Source organism: Chinchilla lanigera, unplaced genomic scaffold (genome assembly GCF_000276665.1).
Source record: "Chinchilla lanigera isolate Chin_1 unplaced genomic scaffold, ChiLan1.0 scaffold00012, whole genome shotgun sequence".
NCBI classification, from domain to species: Eukaryota; Metazoa; Chordata; class Mammalia; order Rodentia; family Chinchillidae; genus Chinchilla; species Chinchilla lanigera.
Window position 1 is genome coordinate 9,330,102 of NW_004955413.1, and position 20,964 is coordinate 9,351,065.

At 37.2% G+C, this 20,964-nt stretch overlaps 1 protein-coding gene and 1 pseudogene across 3 annotated transcripts in view; one reads left to right on the forward strand and one right to left on the reverse strand.

The window, feature by feature from the left end:
* Borcs5 (BLOC-1 related complex subunit 5) overlaps positions 1-20,964 on the forward strand; it is an 89,613-nt gene that overhangs the window by 20,336 nt on the left and 48,313 nt on the right. The gene's annotated exons all lie outside the window — the stretch shown is intronic.
* LOC102010574 lies at positions 3,429-4,569 on the reverse strand (annotated as a pseudogene).

Consider the following 20,964-nt stretch of genomic DNA (forward strand, 5'->3'; position numbering starts at 1 on the left):
GAAAAGGAAAACAACAAATACCATTGAGAAGCGTTAACAGTTAGTTAGCCAAAGAAAGAATGTTCTTTGATGCTGATAAATACCATAGTTCTTTTTCTTGCCATTTTTTCACAAGATGTTCTCTGTTTAATGTGTTTAGTTTATTGCAATTCTGGTTTTAAGAACACTTTGCCACTAGATGTCACTAGACTAAAGCAATTAGCTGGTTGAAGCCCCAGCTTATGGCAGTATTTTCTAAGGCTTTTGCTTGTAACGTTTACTGTAGCATCTGGATTTCTTATAAAACCAGGTCACATCTCATTTCACCCACAAGCTAGTTGGAAAAATATACATGTTCTGTGACACACTAGTAATCTTATTTTAGTGTTTATCAAGACAGGAAGAGGAAAAAATTTACTACCACAGGAAACTTTAGAGTGACCTTAATTTTTTAGAGAGAAAACTTTGTTTTTAGTCTATCACTGTACTCAGAGAAGTAATTCAGCTTACTGGAAACAATTCATATCTCAATCAGCTGGTGAACTGGATGAACAAAACAGCATATGTCTGCACAATGGAGTACTATTTAGTAATAAAAAAAAAAAACGGATGCGTGCTGCAGATGTACTGCAAAAACGTTATGCTTGGATTCAGGAGATTCAGCCTGAGAATGTAGTGGCCTGTTACTTGGGCCAAGCAGGAAAAACAGACAAGATCTATAGGGAAGATGGTTCGATCTCAGTAGAGATCAAAAGAGTGAGTAAGAGGGCCGTATCAAAAAGCTTCATGCAGTTAGTACCTGAACCTACTCATCAGTCTTAGGCAACCTTGGATCTGCTTTTCCACATCTCATATAAAAGAATCTATGCAATCTATATCTCTATATATTCTGATTTTCAGTTTTTGGCCACTACTATGAATAATGTTGCTATGAGTCTTTGTACCCATGCAGTCATGTGAGTATGTTTTTTTTTTAGGTGGGTTCCCAGTAGTGGCATTGGTAGGTCATGTTCTATATATATGTTTACTTTTACCAAACTGTTACTTTTTTCAGAATGGCTGTACTTTTTGCAAATACCATTTTGTATTCCTTAGCAGTGTGTGGGAATTCCATTTATTCTCTTCCTGATTATTACCTTTGGAGTGGATGTGTAATAGTATCTCATTGCAGTTTTCATTTATATATTTGTCAGCTTTTTGTCCCTGTGACCAAATACCTGAGAAAAACAGAGGAGGAGAGATTTATTTTGGCACATGCTTTCGAGAGTTTCAGTACGTGGTTGGCTGGCTCCATTGCTGTAGAAGCAGAAACATCATTGCAGAAGGATTTGGCAGAGGGAAGCTGCTCACCTTAAAGCAGCCAGGAAACAGAGAATGGAAATGAGCTAGCAAGGAAGAAGAGTCCAGAGACCAGATAGTGTTCCTAAGGTGATGCTCCCATGACCTTCAACTAGGCCCCTGCTCCTGTTACCATCACCTCCCAACAATGCCCTCACATTATGATCACTTTAGAGAATTAATCCACTGGTAAAGTTAGAACACTCATGATCCAATTGCTTTCGGAAAGTACCCCTCTGAACAAATACTTCTGGGGGACATTTTAGATTTAAACCATAATAATTGTGTTTCTCTAGTGATATTGTGATTCTTTTTATGTGCTTAGTAGCTATTCGTGTATCTTTTAGAGTAAAATAGCTGTTCAAATATTTTGTTCCTTTTTAAATGTGTCTTTCACTTATATTGTAGGAAGTTCTTTATTCTGGATATAATTCCTTTATTAGATACATGATTTGCATGTATTTTTCATGTCTCTAACTTTCCTTTTCATTTTTTAATATCTTGAAGCACAAACATTTTAAAATTTTGATGAAATTCAGTTTATCAACCTTTTCGTGGAGATTTCTCGTAGGAGTGTTATAGTTTTAGTGATTACATTTAGATCTGAGGTTCATTTGAATTACTTTTTGTATATTGTCTATAAGTTCATTGGTCTGCCTATGAATGTCCAGTTGACCCTGCATTATCTGTTGAAAAGACTGCTTTCCCTAATTGAATTGTCTTGGAACCTTAAAAAAAAAAAAGGCCATAAATGTAGGATTTGTTTGTGGACTCTCAACTCTATTCCATTGATCACTATGTCCAAGTTTTTGTTTTGTTTCTTTTCTTTTGAGACAGGGTTTCACTATGTAGTTCAGGCTGGCCTCGAATTTGCAGTAATCCTCCTGCCTCAGCCTCCCCAGTGCTGGGATCACAGGCATGCACCACCACATCCAGCCCAAGTTTTCTTTAATGGATTGGTGTTGTAGCTGAAAATGCATCACCAAACCCAAGGGTGCCTAGATTTTTTTTTTTCTTATGTTACTGTCTAGGAGTTTTACTATTTTGTCTTTTACCTTTATGTCTATGATCCTTATTGAAGGTTTTTTGCTTGTTTGTTTATTGTTTTTGTTTTGGCAGTTCTGGGATTGAACCCAGGGCCTTATGCATGCTAGACAAGTGCATATCCCCTAACCTACCTCTCTGGCCCCCTTCACTTTAATTTTTGTGGAAGATAACCATGTATGCTTTTAATGACTATGTAACTCTGTGGTTATTGGGTTGAATGTTCTGTATATGTTCATTACTTCAGTTATGTTTGACAGTGTTGAGTTTTATCTGTCCTTACTGATTTTCTGTCTCGTTTACTGAGAATGAGACATTGAATATTTATCTGTTGTTGTTAGTCTTTCGCTCCTGTCAGTTTCTTTCATTTGTTTTGAGGCCATATTTTTAGGCATGTGTACATTTAGAATAATAATATCATCCTAATAGAGTAATTCTTTTATTATTATGAAATGTTCTTCTTTGCCTTTAGTAATCTTTTTATATTAAAGTCTGTTTCATCTGTTACTAATATAGTCTCATACTCTGATGGTATATGTCTTTTGCAGATTTTTATTTTTATTAGTACATCCTCATAGGACATGATTACATTCATTTTGGGGAGTTGGTACATGTACGTAATATATCTTAATTCATTTTGTGTGTCATTTTTTATCCCTCTACTTTCAACCCTTTTTATCTTACTAAGATTTGTGTTTTATCCACAGTATGTTGTTTTATCTTGATGTTTTATCCAGTTGACTTGCTCTGTGCTAGGGATTGAACCCAGGGCGTGTGCATGCTAGGCAAGTACTCAACCACTGAACTACACCCCTAGTTACGTTTTGATTGACGTATAAAACTACTCACTTTTAATGTAGTTATTGTTCTGTTTACACTTACCATTTTGTTCCTCTGTTCTTACTGCCTTTTTTGTACTAAGTAAATATTTTAAGGATGCTGTTTTATTAATTCTTCTGTTGATTTTTTTTAACCTTTTCTAGAGTTGTTAGTGACTATTTCAGGGAGTACAATATGGATTTTTTTTTTTTTTTTTGAGAAGTTAGGCTCCCAGCACCCACTGGAGTTTATTTGTGAAACCAATGGAAGAAAGAGCTTGTCAGTCCAAGGGGGCGTTCCTCCTCATCAGAGTTAAACTCAGTGTTTTTGTCTTTTATCCATTGACCTTGTCCATCAGGGATCCGCAAAGAGCTGTAAAGGGCAAGGTAACGCTCCATGGCTCATCTTGTTGTGGGATTCATGGGTGCAGAAGCTGAGGCAGTTCCTGACTTTTGGCCTATGGGTCACCTCAGACTCAGGTTCGTTACTGATCTCACTTTGGAGCTCAGTCTCTGGCGCTGGCAAAGCAGAACAGGAGACAGGGCTCAGAGACTTCTGATCTGTGCTTCTGATGGCAGTAGCTGTTATAGTGGGGAGCTCTGTGCAGAGTACTCTGGGTGATAAGTTGACTCTGGGTTAGCAGAGGATCCTCAGCTTTGGTCTTTTCCCTCAATTCATTCTGTGGTCTTGGATTCTGCAGTCCATTTCGTTTTCTGACTGATTCTTGCTATAGAAAAAGCTGCTGGCTGGATAGATGCTTCTTGTCTGCATGATGGCTAGTTAGCATGGCAGGTTGATGAGGACAGATGGCACAAGCACACCATCCACCTTATAGCATCAGCATTTTATCTTCTGGGATGTATCTGGCCAACAAGTCCCCCACTCTTTTTTTTTTAGCACATTGAGTTAACTCCAGCTGTTCCCTTCCCTCTTGAAGGACATCATGACATTGAGTCCAATGTGCATGTCAGTGTGTCAGAATCTTACTTCAAATTAATACTAAATTCTGGTAAAATAGACTTGCTTTAACGTAGCTTCATACTTTCTCCTCCTTACTGCTAGTATCAATATATATCTGTACATATTTATAAATCTGAAACATAATTATTTTAAAATTTTGTCTTTTAAAATAAGTTAAGATAAGTGTAAAACATATTTATAGAATCTTTCATAGTAACTCACATAGTTACCATTTTTGGTTTTTTTTACTTCTTGAACTTGAGGTCATTGCTGGTTGTCACTTCTTTTCAGCCTGAAGAAACTTCCTTTAGTATTTCTTGTAATACAGGTCTACTAGCAATATATTTTCTCAGTTTTTGTTTATCTAGGAATGTTTTTTATTTCCTTTTCACTATTGAAGGATAAATTCATGGGATGTGGGATACTTGGTTGACAGAGGCTTTTCCCCCAGTATTTCATTTTGAATTAGTTGCTGTTCTTTAGCTGTTTTTAGGATTTTTTGCTTTGACTTTGATCCCTTTGCATTTGTCCTTCTGGGGGTTGGTTCACTGGGCCTCATGAATGTATGGGTTTAATATTTTTTGCCAGATGTAGGAAGCTTCTTTCCTCCTGGAATTCCCATTATGCATGTGTTGATGTGTTTTATGTTGTAGATCTCTAAGACTCTATTAATTTTTCTTTAATAGTCTTCACTGTTCAGATTTGATAAATTCTACTTGCGGGCTCACTGAGTCTTCCTGCTGCCCAAAGCTGTTATTGAGCTGCTTGAGTGAATTTTTCATTTCAGTTATTGTACTTTCAACTCCAGGATTTCCACATGTATACAGTTTCTGTCTCCTTATTGAGAATCTTCATTTGTATATTCATGGATGTCATACTTTTGTTTGGGTCTTTCATTATGACTTCCATTAGTTCTCTGACATATAATAATTTCTTTGACATTTTTCTCTGCCATAGTGTCTCAACATTTAGAGGCAGTTTCTTTTAACAGGCACTCCCCTTCCGCCCAGAATAAGTCAGACTTTCCTGTTTCTTTGTGTATCTTGTAATTTTTTTGTGAAGAACTCATTATTTTATATAATGTCATTCTTGTTACTTTTTCTTCATTGTTCTTTAGTGCCATGTTTTCTAAACTATAAAATTTCTTTTTTTTGTGATTTGTGGCCATTGATATCTCTGTGCTAACACTGCCTTCTCCTCCCCCTTTAAGCCAGTATTCATTTTATTATCTTGGGTTCCTGTAGGTCAAGGATTTAGAAAAGGCTTAGCCAGGCATTTCTTACTTAGTCTCTTATGTAGCTGCAATCAGTATTTGGTGGCTGGAATTATAATAGGGATTGGAGAGCATCTGAGGGTATTTGGGTATCTCTCATGTAGTCTCAGGTCTTCTTCATACGTCCGCTTAATTTTTAAACTTGTTTTTTAAAATTTTGCTTTGTTAGGGGTTATCCCTATTCTACATTGGTTAAAAGTAGACCAGTTATTAAACGGAACTTATAATCAACCACCTGGATCCAGAGAGGTTTGTGCCCTCTATTAATAGCTCTGTGTTGGGGGAATGCTGCACATTCAGAGTTCATGTCATTTCAAGTCCTCTCTCTCTTTTATTTGGAATAAGGTTGCTTCAGCAGTGACCACAGACTCAGGTTATAGAGCTTTTAGCACTTCACACTTGCTCACCTCTGACAGTCGGTTCTTCTGATGATGCTGATTGAGGTGGATGTTAGTCATTGCTCCAAATCCAGCCTCTCCTACTGCAGGAGGAAAGTACCTGTTCTCATAACCCGTTCCATTCTGGCACTGCATCTGGTTCATTTGAGGCAGGAGGGATAGGAGAAGCCCCAGGTTTTAGTGCTATAGATTCCTACTATTTTTACTTAAGTTTAGTTTTTTTTTTAAATTTTAGATTTTTTAAATAATTTTTTGTCTTTTTGAGGCAGTGTTTCACTATGTAGTAGTTCAGGCTGACCTTGAACTCATTTTGTAGCCCATGCTGGCCTCAAACTCACACTGATCTTACTGCCTCAGTCTCTGGAGTGCTGGGATTACAGGTATGCATCACCATGTCCAGCCTAAATTTAGCTGTTTTTAAATACATAACCTTTTCCTAGGTTATTGATTTCCTGGACTTAAATGGCTATTTTTTTATAAAGTCTCTCCAGCTTTATACTTCTGGAGAGGGAAGTTTTTATCTTTCTAAGTCATTTTTTGTTAGTCTTTTCACTTGGATCTAGTGATGTCAGATCTGTCACATCCATTTGCTTTTAATCTAGCTTTGTGTTTATGTTAAAGGTAGATTTCTTTTTAGCCAGCATTTAGTTGAGTCTTGCTCCCACCACCCCCCCGCCACCCCCCATTTGTTGGTGGTGGGTATTAAACCCAGGGCCTCAAACAAAGCGTATACCAGGATACACCTCTACCTGAGTTTTGCTTTTATATATAGGTTGAAAATCTGTTTTTAAATGATGTCTTTTTTTAATTTTAAAAATAAAAGGAGGAAAACATTAACAGACAGACAAGCTTTTACAAAATAGTAAAAGAACAGTACAGACAATACAGAGTTACAAACAAAGTGATTAAATGGAGTCTTTAGTACTCTTAGATTTAAAATAATTTCAATTGGTTGATACGTCTTCCTTTTTAAAAATTATTTTCTGTTTGTCCTTGTTCTTTATTCCTTTTTTCCCCCTTTTACTGCTTTAGGGTTGTCTTTTTATGATTCAGTGTTCATCTCCATTACTCGCTCATTATTTACATGTTGAACATTTTAGTGGTCATTGTAGGATTTATAGTATATGTCTTAAGTAACCACTTCATGTATAGTATTTACTGTGTACTTCAATTTCATCAGCTTTTGTGCTATTGTTATGCATTTTCTTTTGCATATGCTATAAGCCAGTGGTACATTGCTGCTATTATTGCTTTCCACCAGGAGTTGGTAAACTTTTTTTGTAAAAGGCCTGATAGTATTTTAGGCTTTGTAAGCCATCTGGCCTTTGTTACAACTCCTCAACTCCTGTTTCAGCAGAAGGCAGCTATAGAAGATACATGAAAGAATGAATGTTACTGTGTTCCAGTGTAACTTAACTTACAAAAACAGGAAATGAATGAGATTTGGCCTTTATGCTGTGCTTTGTTATCCCCCCTCCCATTTAGACAATGAATTATTCAGAGCGACTAAAAATAAGAAAAAGGTATCTTACACTTACTTGCCTTTCAACTATTTCTGGAGACTTTCATTTCTTTAGATAGATCCAGGTTTTTGTTTGATATCCTATTCCTTCTTCCTGAAGATCTTCCTTTTATATTTTTATGTTATAAATCTGCTTGTAATGAAGTTTTTCCTTTTTCTTGGTCTGATGAAATCCTTATTTTTAATTTTTAGAAGATAATTCTTTTGTTCCTCTGTACATAAGGTATTTCTCTTGGTCATACTTCTCTTTGTCAAACCTTTGTCAAGGTTTTTGTCATACTTCTCTTTGTCAAGGTTTTTTATCTATTCTCTTTTTAAAAATTTAAGGTCTAAATACAGTAAAATTCACCCATTTAATATATATTTCTGTGAGTGGCAGATCCATAGAGTTGTGTAGTTACCCTAACCACCAAGATATAAAAGAATTTTATCATTCCCCAGAACTCCTTTGCACTACTCTAGTGAGTTTCATACCTCACCTCAGCTACCGATGATCCGTGTTCTGTCCCTATAGTTTTGCCTTTCCTGGAATGCCATAAAAGTGGAATCATATGTTACGTATCCTTCTGTGCCTGGCTTCTTAGAATAATGCAGTCAAGATTCATCCATGTATTTGTATCAGTAGTTTGTTCCTTTTTATTGCTGATCAGTGTTTCATTTTATGGACATACCAGAGTTTGTCTTTACATTTACCATTGGAGAAGGTTTGGATTGTTTGCAGTATTTGGTGATCACAAGTAAAGCCACTATAACAAGTTTTGTGATAGTTACAGTGTATGACCAGATTGCTTTTCAAGAGATTTAATAAACCAATTTATAGTGTTTCAGTTTCGTAATATCCTTTTCAACACTGGATGTTATTGAAAATTTTTTTACCTCCAAAATGAAAATGTCTTTTACTCATCATTTAAAAGCAATATGTACTCATGTGAAAGTGATAGAGTAATTTCTTCTCCAGGATAACAGTTTTAGCTGCTAACAAGATTAGTTTGTCACTCAGCCCTCTGATCTGAAACCTAAACATACTGCATGTTTGCCTTTTTAAAATGTGACCCCCCAGAAATGCACAGAATAGTCTAGGTATGAGTCTGCTGCTTTAGCCTCTTAAGTGCTGGGATCTGGCTAGAACTCTGAATTCTAAATGAGTTCTAAGAAACTTTAAGGAATACATTTAAGAGGATAAAATAAATATTCAGTACAGAAAATAATCCATTCTGTTGACATACTGGAACTAAAAGCAAATGTATCTGACTTTTTAATGCAACAAAGGACTTCAAACATTCGCCATATATTTTGATCATCCCTTGTATGTAGTTAGAGTAAGGTAATGCTTATTATTATATTTATTGATACTCCATTTGGTATCTTACTATCAGCACTATTTTATTCTGCAGTGTTTGCTGCCGTATCCTATATGTTATTACTATGGGTGTTTATTACCCACAGTGCTTAAATAAAATATTAAGCGGTTTTTTCCTGAGACTTTAAACCTCATTGTCGAGCACACTACTCAGACATAGAGTGACAGTGACTAGAAAAATCACACCATGGAAGAGTAAAAATTCTATTTTAGGACTTTCCCCAAACCTCAAATTGGATGGCAGGGTCATTTCTACTCTTAATTTAGCCTACCTGAAATCAGTGAAGATGAACTGCTAGTTAGGATGGTTATTATCCAAAATCAAAGGAAATATATTTGTAAATAAAGAAGGTAAAATGAATCTCATCGTGACGTCCACTGTTTTCTTTTGGATGTGGTCATTGAGCAGTAGTAGATAAGTAAAACCACTGTGTCAGGCAGTGTTCCATAATTATGCAATAAGGGAAAACAGGTCAGAGCATCAATAATTAATAAAAGGAAACCAGACTCACAAGGGAGATACATTTACAAAAAGGTAAGAGCCATCTGAGAATCTGGTCAGAGGGCCAGAGAAAGGCTAATGTTGACATTGTGGCCAGATAGGCTTTATCTTTCTGCCGTTCTTCCCGTTTCCTGGCTGTATACTGGAAGAGATTGAAACAGAATATCAGTGCAGCTCCACACATTAAAAACATTAGATGGAAATGGAAAAAAAATGCTCCCAGATATGAGTGTAACTCCCCTCGGTTAGACAACTACACCATTCTTTTAGCAGTAGTTGAAGCCAGTCCTCCTCTGACTTGTAGTGAGTTCTGGCAAGGAACTGTACTGGGGCCTATTTATTTTGGCCTCATTTTCTCCCTACTTTTACTTTGGTAACACTCATTGAGTCTCAGTCATCCCAGCGTGGTGATAGGACACAGGTTATTGAGGCAAATGCTGTGAGTTCATTTAGAAAGTATGTAGAAAGATTAGCTATCTCTGGCCAGAGTTTTTTTCCTTAGGCTCATGCTAATAAATTTATTTTTAATGCACATTTAAAATTGTAATTAGTTTTTTTTTCCTTTGGTTCTGGGGATTAGAGTCCAGGGCCTCACACATTGCTAAGCACACACTCTATCACTGAGCTCTATCCCCAGTCTCTAGTTTTGTACACCTTTGGGGATCTTTCTTAAGTCTCCTTCAAGTTATGTGATTCCTCCTCAGAATGTTTGCTTGCTGCCAGATATGAGTATGCAGTCCTTCACTGGACACAAGAACCTCAAGGAGCTCCAAGCCAAAGTGATCTGATTCTTTTCTTTACTTCTTCCAAACCTTTGGATGAGAGTCCAAGCCTTTCTGATGAGAAAACTGTCTTCTCCTCACTTTGCCTTTAGCATTCTGCTTGTTCATTTGTTCAGCAAACATGTGAGGGCTACTCTGTATTCTAGTAGATGTGCTTAAGCAAAATATACCATCTTTTCTTTTAAAGAATTTTCCTTCTAGTAGTTGACCCCACTGGAGTGTAACTTTTCTGTAACCCATCTCTTTCATTCTCTTGGGCCTTGCCCAGACTGGTAACGACTCATCTTTATTTATATAAATCAACAGATTACAAAAAGGAAAAGAAAAGTAAGGTACCTGAGGTGACCAATGTGGCTGTACAGAGAGTATTCCAAAATGTCTAATTTTAAAACTGTCTTAAAGATGGATGAAGCAGATATAACCAAAGCAAGTATAAAAGAGTGATACGGACTTAAGTGAATAGTATAAGGCTATATTAAAGCTAGGATAAGTAAAGCCTTTTTAGGTGAAGAGCACAGAGGATTATTAGAAATAGAGAAATATGGTCAGAGCAAAAGGAGTAACACAGGTGTACTCAGTGTCTTGGGCTAGCTGAGATCATGTTCATGTCTGACACCTCTTTTGCTTCCACATTTACTGTCAAGAAAGTGAAAACTGGAAATGATAAGTCACAGAAGTAGCTAAAATCTCAGGTAGAAGAACATTGTTAAGTGCAGTTAGCTAATCAAAAAGCATTGTTCGTCTCGTCACTCCATTGTACCCATTCCCACCTCTCATTAATAAGTAGTTCCATTGAAAAGGCTTACTATGGTGGCACATGCCTATAATTCCAGCTATGCAGGATGCTGAGGTAGGAGGATCACAAGTTCAAGGCCAGCCTGGGCAATTTAATGAGACCCTGCCTCCAGCAAAACCAAACCAAACCACAAGGCTGGGGATGTAGTTCAGCATCCCCTGGGTTTAATCCTCAGACTGAGAAGGCGAGGAGGCAGTGCAATGGAAAGAAGGGTGATGACACCAAAATATGCATTACTGCAACATTCTCTGTGTTGGTTCCAACTCTGCACCGTTAGAGCTTGCTCCTTTTTCAAATATTTATGGGCTGTTTTGCCTTTAGCCAGTCTTGCCTTTAATAAACTGAATGTTTTCAAAATAAGTCCATTAGCTCACAGGATGCTACAAGGTTTTGATCTTGACCTTTATTTTATTCAGCATCATATAACTGACTCCTGCTATACTTAGCAAAGGGCATACTGTATACTCAAAGACTTTTTCATTGACCTTCAGTAGAGAGGCAGATGTATATTAATCATATATGTGGGTGATAAAATATTGAATGGAATATCTAACATGATGCAAGACCCAGGGGTCAAAATTATCTCGGTAGATTTGAAACATAGTAACATTTAAAAGCAATACTTTAAATGTCTAGTCCTGAAGGTCATTTTCTGGATACCTTGTCACATGAAGTAAACTTCAAGCAGATTAGAGTTTTAGTTTGAAGAAAAGATGATTTGGGGAACACAACTATATTCTAATACTAAACAGCTATCAAGTAGATACAGAATTAGATACAGTGTTATAAAGTTCCAGTGATTAGAACTGAAGCCAGTAGAGAGAAGTTATTAGGTAGAGTTGGTTTGATGCAAATAACTTTCCATAATAATTACTTGGTAATTTTTATCAAGCAGTCATGGTCTGTCAAACAGAGAGCTAAGAACTTCCCATGAAGCATCTCATGTTTAATTCTCACGGTAACCTTATTTTAAGGGCACATTTTAGTCCTAAGTTATAGATAAGGAAACTTGTCCAGAGAAATGGGTTTGTTCAATGTCCTGCAGCTGGAAAGTGGTTAAACGGTATGTTTTTTGCTTTGTTTTGTTTTTGGGGTTTATTTTGTTTGTTTGTTGGCGGGGGGGGACAAGATCTCACTATGTAATTCAGGCTGGCTTTGAACTCACTGGGTAGTCCAGGTTGGCCTTGAACTTATGGTAGCCCTCCTGCCTCAGCCTCCTACAGGCATGTATTACCACACCTGGCTAAACAGCGGTTCTTAACTGAGATATAAATGTTCTAAAAAACCTGTGCCTATAATTCCTATGCTGTCTTGCAAAGTAATTAGGCAGTTTTCCATTGCTGGGGCGAAATTAGTACACTACTTAAAGAAGAAAAGATTTCTTTTCATTCACAGTTCGCTGGCATCAAGGCAAAAACTGCATGGCAGAGGAAAGCAGCTTCCCCCGGGGCAGCCAGGAAGCTGAGGGAGAGCAAGGAAGTGTCAGCAGAGGAGACACACCCTTCAAAGGGATTTCCTCAGTGTTGCCTCCTCCAGTTGGGCCCATTCAGCTGTGAGCTCATCAGTGGACCAGTGCTGAGACTTTGGGAGTCCACTTTTCAGTCATAATAGTAGTAAACTCTCATTTCTAGAAATGGTTAAGCAGAATTGGAATGATTATCCTTCATAATTTAGAGTTAATTCCTGCAGTTCATAAACGGGGTTGGGGGGCAACATGGCATGATAGGAGAAGAGCAGACTTTGGAGTTCAGGAGTGAAAAATGTTAATACATTGGCCATATTAGTTTGGACAAGTCACTTAACCTCTTGTATCCCCATTTTCTTCATCCATATAGTACCTATCTCAGAAGACTGTTGGGAGGATTAATTTTTGTGAGCAGTGTGACTTATGAGGTATATATTTGGCTGTATTGAGACTCATAATTGTTGTATGCAAAAATTCTTTCTTTCAACAGTTATGATCATTGGCTTTAGACCACCATCATTTGACTTTATTTATGTACATTAACACTGCTTTGTCTCAGAATTAATACCCTTGTTAGAACAGAAGTTTTAGTTACTGGGCTTGATTATAATTTTGTGCTGCACAGTGAGTATATTATCTTTTTGTAGTTTTTCTGTCACCTCCCTTACTGTCTAAAATATATAGACATAAAGGAGTTGAAATTATTAAATAAGTAGGATGCAACTGAATGTGACATGATTTTTGCTCTTGAGGAATTCTACAGCTAGTAGAGAATTAATTTAAAGCCTAGAATTTACAAGCACAGCATTCATAAGATATTGTTACACCTACCACTTACGTAATACCTACCATTTGTTGTTTACCCTATGCCAGCTGCTACTCTAATTGCTCTTTATGTAAGATTTTCTTAATCTTCAAAATGATCCTGAGGAGGAGATATTAACATCATCCTCATCGTAATCTATAATGAGCTCCAGAGTTCAGAAAACTTGCTCAACTTCTAAAGACATTTCAACTCAAGTCTTTGTATCCTAGAGGCCACACTGTTTTCACTGCACTGGATGAGGTGGACCACAGTTACAGAGACAGCTATGCAGAGGAACTAATTGAGCTGAGCCTGAAAGGGTAGATAGGATTTTAGTAGGGTATGTTAGCTTGGGTTGTAGAGCAGAGGAAGGAATTCCTAAACAGGAACGTGTGAGCAAAGGGACCTGAATATGCTGCAGTTGGAGGTGGCGGGGGAAGGTTGAGTCAGTGAGATAATTGCTTGACCAAAAAAAAGGATGCATCCTAAGGAGAAATAAGTAAGATCAGAAAATTAGATTGAGGTGAGATTATGGAGGCTCCTTAAGGCTAGAAAAAGGAATTTGGAGGTAATACGATAATACAGTACTACAACTCCTGTTGTAGCTTTATTTGTTGTAATAGCATGGTATTGACATGTTGGAAGGTGTAGTTTTTTGATTAATGTGACAGTAGCCAGAGACGCACAAACCAGTTAGGAGGCTTTTGTAGTTTTCTAGTGATGACCTGATTAAAGTCTGTGCAATGCTGGGAGGAGTGGAAGGAGAAGCAAATATGAGAGAGATTCTCAAGGAAGAAATGAGAGGATTTGACAGATTTGGCACAGAAAGTAGAGGAAAAAGAGAATAGCTATAGAGTTCCTTGGCTGGGGAGAGCAGAGTACTGTAATGGCAAAATTGGAAAAGAGAGTAATTTCTTAAATTGGCCCTGTAGAACCACAGCTGGTAGGAGTAATTTCAGCGGTGCACACTGAGTGCCCTCTGCCCTGCAGCTTTGTAGTCACGGAAGAGAACTCTTAGGAGGGTGGGGAGAGTAATAGGGAAGGGATGGTAGGTATCTTTCACATATGCTGTTTTCTTGAGTTGATTTTGCCCTGAGTTCATTGAATGTAGTCTGTGGTCATAGCAGTTGCCTCTACGTTGATGTGCCTAGCACAGACATAATGTTTTTGTGAAAGGCAAACTAAAACTTTTGGGTAGAAGTAGGGGATTATGAGTCTTTGTACTTTCCTTTTACTGTTAATGCTGAGGAAAAAAATCATCCTTCTGGGCTTGAGTCTTTAAACTAAGAGTGATACTAATATGAATTTACGGTACTCATCTTGGAAATTGCTACCTTCACTTAGAAGCCATTAACCTTTATGTTGATCAAATAATGCTCTTAACTGAGCATGTGAAGCCTGTGTTAAACAGCCTCAATTTTCCTGGAACTCTAATTTAAAAAATTCTCATCATTTTACTTTTTGAAAATCAAAAGCATGCGGGTGGGATGAAGTCACCTGGGCAATTTTCTATAATTATAACTTTCAAAACCTTTTCCTTTGTCTTTTTCAGGCTAATTGAACACACACACACATACACACACCAGCAGCAGCAGCAGCATAGACCTATAATTTTCTTTTTTTTCTCTACAGAAGTTTTGGATTTTAATCTAAATTTTGTTGATAGTAGGCATGAGACCCTTTGCTTCACTCATATTAAACGTTTGTTCTATCATTAGCTAATCTCCAAGGGGATTTATTGTTGTTAATAGTTGTAGTTCCACAGGAAGATATGTTTTCTTGCTGTACTTCTCTGGTTTATTTGGAACTTTGAATTTTCTTTTTTTTTTTTTTTGAGACAGTCCTGGCTATGTAGTCCAGGCCTTGACCTCACTGTGTTGCCCAGGCTGGCCTTGAATTTACAATCCTCCTTCCTCTGTAAAATCTTTGAATCTCTGAGAACTTTGGAATACCAAATAGCAAGCTTTAAAGGCTTCTGATCTCTGAGTGGCCCTTCTTCAAACATTTCTAGTGGGTGTTAGTTGGATCTAAACTGACTCCTCTAGAGTAACACTGGAAACCCCAAAATATCTTGACATCCTAGAGAGTCAACCAGGAATATGCTGGTGCTGACTCAGAACTTTTTTGTATAGGATTAGGTTCCTTAGGGCCGTTCTGGTCTGCAGTTGCTGGAATGTGACAGAATTGGCAGTAGTGCCTAGAACAGCTCACACTAGAGCTAGTTTCTTTTTGCTTTCTGATGATTAAGTCAGGTTTGTTACTCTTGTTTCGTGAAAGAAGAACTGTCAAATAATACTGTTTCCACTTCTATATTTTTAATTAGCAGAGGAATGGAATAGAAAGTGCTTTAAAGAAGACTTTCAAGGGGATTAGTACCTCACACAGTTGGATAGTTCCATCATAGTTAAACACATTTTAAGAATGCTAGTACCAATTTTTCCAGTAAATGATTTGAAAATAATTGTGAATTTTAGCTTATTTTGTGTGTAGAATAAAATGGTTGGCTTTCCAGAGTATTCATTAAGTAATGTCTTGCCAAAGTGTTAAGTCTGAAGTAGTGTTATATGTCTGTCTTGTTATTTTATTTCTTTTCATTTTTTCCCCTCATAAGCAACACAAGTTAGGAAGAGAATTTTAGGCTTGCATTTTCTTTAATAACTTTATCTCTTACTTGTTACTAGAAGCAGAGATATCTTCAGAGAAGTTAAAATTACCAAGTTATACTGTTATCATGTTATCGGTCTCCTCTCTTAGTAACTCAGGGGCATTGCTTTGTCTTGCCAAAAGTATTTGGAAAGAGCTGTGTGTGTGGAAGGCTTCGGGTCGTAGACATGAGGTGTGGCATTTGTTTCAGAAGCTACGTGAGTGCATCAAAAACAAGTGGCAGGGAAGGCAGAGTGCAGTTAGTCATCTTGTTGTTTCAGAACTGAACAAACGTTTTGGGAGAGCAAGTTCTTGCTGGACATCACTAAATAAGAATGAGTTGATGTCACACTTGGCAAGAGGCAACTCTTTTTTTTTTTTTTTTTTTTTGTCTTTTTCCATACAAACAGTACAACATGGTGGGGAGGAGAGATTGCAGGCAAAGGATAAAGAATCATGGGGACAAAATAAGCCGGAAAAGGGACATGAGAATGAGTTGCTTGTTACAGAAATAATTAATACAATACAAAAGCCATGCTTGTTTTATCTGGAGGAATCTGGGCTAGAACATGAACTGATGAAGTGGGGAGCTATTTTCCCGGCTCCTCTCCCTCTTCCTCCCTTGGAGGGCTGTTGTGCACAGATCCCTGCGGAGGGTTGTGTAACCGCCTTGACTTGTTTTCAAGGCAGAATGGCCCCTGTAGGTCTTTTGGCTCAGTACAGTGCTCGTTAGGTGTAAGTGAAGAAGTCTCTGAAACACACTGCTATCAAACTTGAACTACAGTCATTTTTATGTAGCGTTTTCGAACACCAGGACCAGGTAGTACTGCAAGCTGTGTGGAGTGCGTCCCAGAGTTTGATACAGTTTGGGGAATTTGGGCAGCCAAATTCAGGTGGTTGATTGTGCATATTCCCAAAAAGCCAGAAAATATCAAAGTTAGCCAAATATTTACTGAACTTAGCTGAAATTATTAGGCTAAATGAATGTAGTCCAGCATTTCATAATAGGAGTGGGTAAGAAGGTTAGGGATACTACTGGCACTTTGAATTGGCCAGTCTTCATCATGTGGCATTGTGAGAGTATTGGAACTGATTAGCTTCCCCCAGCTACTACATCTCAGTGACAAGTCAGGAGAGCCTTATTCTTCCAAACCATCTCTAAGGGGATGCAGGTGTGGGAAGGGAGGGAGACTAAAAACAGTATGCATTTTACAGTATTACTGAGCAGTAGTTCTCTTTTCTCCCTCTCCCTTTCTCCCTCTGTCCCTCTGTCCCTCTCTTCCTTTCTCCCTCTCCCTCTCTCTTCTCTCCCTCTCTCCTTCTTTCCCTCTGTCCCTCTATCCCTCTCTCCCTCTCTCCCTCTTTCCCTCTTTCCCTATCCCTTTCCTTGTCCCCCTTTCCTCTTCTCCCTCTCCCTCCCCTTCACACTCCCTTCTCCTCTTTCTCCCTCTCCCTCCCTTTCACCCTCCCCCTTCCCCTCCCTGTCCCATAAAGAGTGAAATTACCAATATCCAGTTAAATATGAAGGTGCATTTTTAAACAGTTCATAATATTCTTTCATTTGTGTTAACTTTACATGAATTACCTCCCATTATCTGTTTCCTTTATAAATCTCCAACTTTCTTTTTACTTGCATTTTTGAGGTTTGTTGACTATGCCGTTTGTGGTCATCTAGAGCAGTCTACTCCCTGATTGGACGGCTGTGATTGGTTGATGTGTGCCTTGTTTATTTTCACTACTAAATAGTATCCCATTGAATGAATATTTCAGCGTCTTTATATTATTCTGTTAACAAAGGTTTGGGTTGTTTATTTTCACTACTATATAGTATTACGCCTTATTTATTTTCACTACTATATAGTATTCCATTGAATGAATATTTCACAGTGTGTTTATATTATTCTATTAACAAAGATTTGGGTTGTTTCCAGTTGTTGACTATTAAACAGTTTTGAAATGTAAACCTATATATAGCTCATTTTGCCCACATATAATAATTTTCTCTAGGGTATGTAACTAGGAATAAATTGCAGTTTAGTAGGGTACATGAATTACCAGTTTTATTAGCTGCAATGAATTTACTCTGCAAAGTGATTGTGCTGATTTATATCCTTACTAACTAGGTATGAGAGTTTCTGTTGTTCTACATCCTCAATAAAACTGGATATTGTCCCAGCTGTTGCTTGTTTACTGATTAATTTAAAGGCAGCAGCGTGCTTAGCAACCATCTCAAACATAGGATCAAATGCAAACTTGATTTTTTTATACCAGACTTCCCCCCTTTCAAGAAATTGTTTTACTTTCTCAGTTACAAATCCAACATAATGTAGCATTGCTTGTTTGCTCATTTTTTAAAATCAGAAAATGAATATATTTCTTAAAGCATTTGCATAAAAGAATTATAGTCATTAAAAATTCTAGCACACAGACATAGCAGTTAACATTTTGCTGCATATTTCCTTCTAGTTCGTGTATGTATTAGGCATTCATTTACTTTACAATTAAAATCATACTGAATTTGCTTTTTATGTTACAATTTCACTTAACATTATATTAGTACATTTCTCATATTAGATATTATTTAAAAATACTACTTTGATAGCTGTATAACATTTGTCTAAATGTGCTTAATCATTCATTCTCTTACTGGAGGATTTTGGAGGAAATAATACTTAAGTTAAAAAAAAATGCTTGGTAGAAGCTGGGTGTGATGGCGCACACTTGTCTGGGAGGCTGCAGCATGAGGATCATAAGTTTCAACCCAGCCTGGGCAATTTAGTAAGATGAGACCCTGTCTCAAACAGACCTTATGAGTATGGTCTCTAGTTGTGACCATTCACCTATAAAAGCCTTGAGTTTATCTTTCTTTATAGCTGAGTAATATTCCATTATATAAAAGTACCACAATTTTCTTATCCAGTCCTCGGTGGATGGACATTTGGGTTGCTTCCACAATTTAGCAATTACAAATTGTGCTGCTATGAACATGGGTGCATGTACATCACTGTGATATGAACATGCAGATAGATCTTCTGGGAAAATACCCAGAAGGGGAATAGCTGGGTTGAATGGGACCTCTAGTCCTAGTTTGCTGAGGAATCTCCAAACTGATTTCCACAGTGGTTTCACCAGTCTGCATTCCCACCAGCAGTGGAGAAGAGTTCCTATTTCTCCACAGCCTCGCCAGCATTTGTTATTGGTTGATTTCTTAATGCTAGCCATTCTTACTGGGGTAAGGTGGAATCTCAGTGTTGTTTTAATTTGCATTTCTCGAATGACTAATGATGTTCAACATTTTCTCATGTATTTATTTGCCATTTGTATTTCATGATCTGAGAAATGTGTGTTCATCTCAGCTGCCCATTTTTGGATTGGGTATTTGAATTTGGAGGGGGCTGATATTTTTAAATTCTTTATATGTTCTAGATAGAAGCCCTTTGTCTGAGGGACAGTCAGCTAAAATTTTTTCCCAGTTTGTGGGTTTTCTTTTTGAAGACATACCCCTATGTCTTCAAGATTTTACCTACTTTCTCTTCCAATAGCTTTAGTGTAAATCAGACCTGCATGTGCAAGCACCGCATTGTCTCACTAGTGTAAAACCTGAAAGAGTTAATAAAAACTCAGAGGGATGATAGACATTGTGAAATGATAGGAAAACACTCAAGGGTAAAGGGCAACTGGGATATGGGAAAAGAGAAGGGAAAGAAGGAGAAATTTTGTATGTATGTATATACAGGATAGTTAACATAGTTGTTCTACTGTCTTCTATTTCTTTGCTGAAAGAAACTGTTAATGAGTCCTTGATTGATCAGTATTGCATGTCTCTGTTTTCATGAGAAATCACTTTGAAGATATCAATATGTAATACAACAAGCATTATTAATTTCCTACCACTTTGTTTGTAACTCTGTATTGTTTGTACTGTTCTTTTGCTATTTTGTAAAAGGTTGTCTGTTAATGTTTTCCTCCTTTTATTTTTAAAATTAAAAAATCAAACAAATACATGCATACATGCACCCATCTTGGTATATAAATCTTCATTAAATTTGTGTCTTTGGAATAGATTTCTAGAAGTCAATGAATGTTTATGGATTTAGATTGAATAGGTGATGAGCAGAACAACCATGGAGCTAAAAATAAGCAACAGGACATTCTTCAGAATCCAATAATCCATTAATTCTATTTGTCTCATATGTGAATTGAGTGGCAAATTTGTCTTTTCCGAGAGTTGATTGGGTATTGCAGTGTTAGGACTTAAGAACCTTAGCATTGGAAGGGACTTTTTAGAAGGTTAGATCATCCAGTGTTTTACTTTTTGCAGGTTTCCTGACTTGAGTGTCTTTCACAGACTGTCTCATTGCAATAGATCTCTAATATTGGCATCTCTTGTACCTAATCCCTAGCACAGTGATGGTGAACCTTTTAGAGACCTCGTGTCCAAACTGTAACCCAAAACCCACTTATTTATTGCAAAGTGCCAACACTGCAATTAAACCTGAATGCTGAGGTTTTAATTTAGAGAAAAACAACTCATACATTAAAAGAAAGACGCTAACAGAGCTTTCAGTGGTACAGCCAGCTGCGGCACGCGTGCACAGGTTTGCCACCACTATGCCGTTTGTGGTCATCTAGAGCAGTCTACTCCCTGATTGGACGGCTGTGATTGGTTAAATTTTTTTCTTTCACAGAGATCAAAAATGTTTTCTGTAACCTCCACTTAACCTTTAATTTGTTTTATAATGGAAGCATTACTAGAGCTGGGACATAGATCAGTCATAGTGTGTTAGTCTCTAGGTGTCAGTTCCTAGGTATGCCCCCTCCCAAAGCTCTCTAAAGTAATTCTGGAAATGTTTCACTTTATTTTTTTCCTCTTAGTTTCTACTACAGTTAAGATGAAAACGGATGTGTTTGACTTTTAAAGTCTTGGTTGTCTTCTAATGTATAATTTAACTTTATCCTGTCTTTTTAGTGAATTTTGGCAGGACAGAAAGGCTTCCCAGTATTTTTATACTTGGTGGATAGGAAAATTCTGAAGTGATTAGGTTCTGTGCGGTTCCTTAGAAGTTGTGGTAATAGGTGGTTTGTGCACATAGTCTTCTTTTCCATTAATACTAACAACGATCTTTGTTTTCTTTCTTTTTTTTTTTTTTTTGATTAAAGATGTTAATTTATTGTCACATTCAGTACTTGTAAACTCTTAGGTAGATGTTTTCCTCATTTGCAAGATGAGGGTACTGAGACTAAAAGGTAGTTGAAGACCTTTTGTGTCACTCAGCTA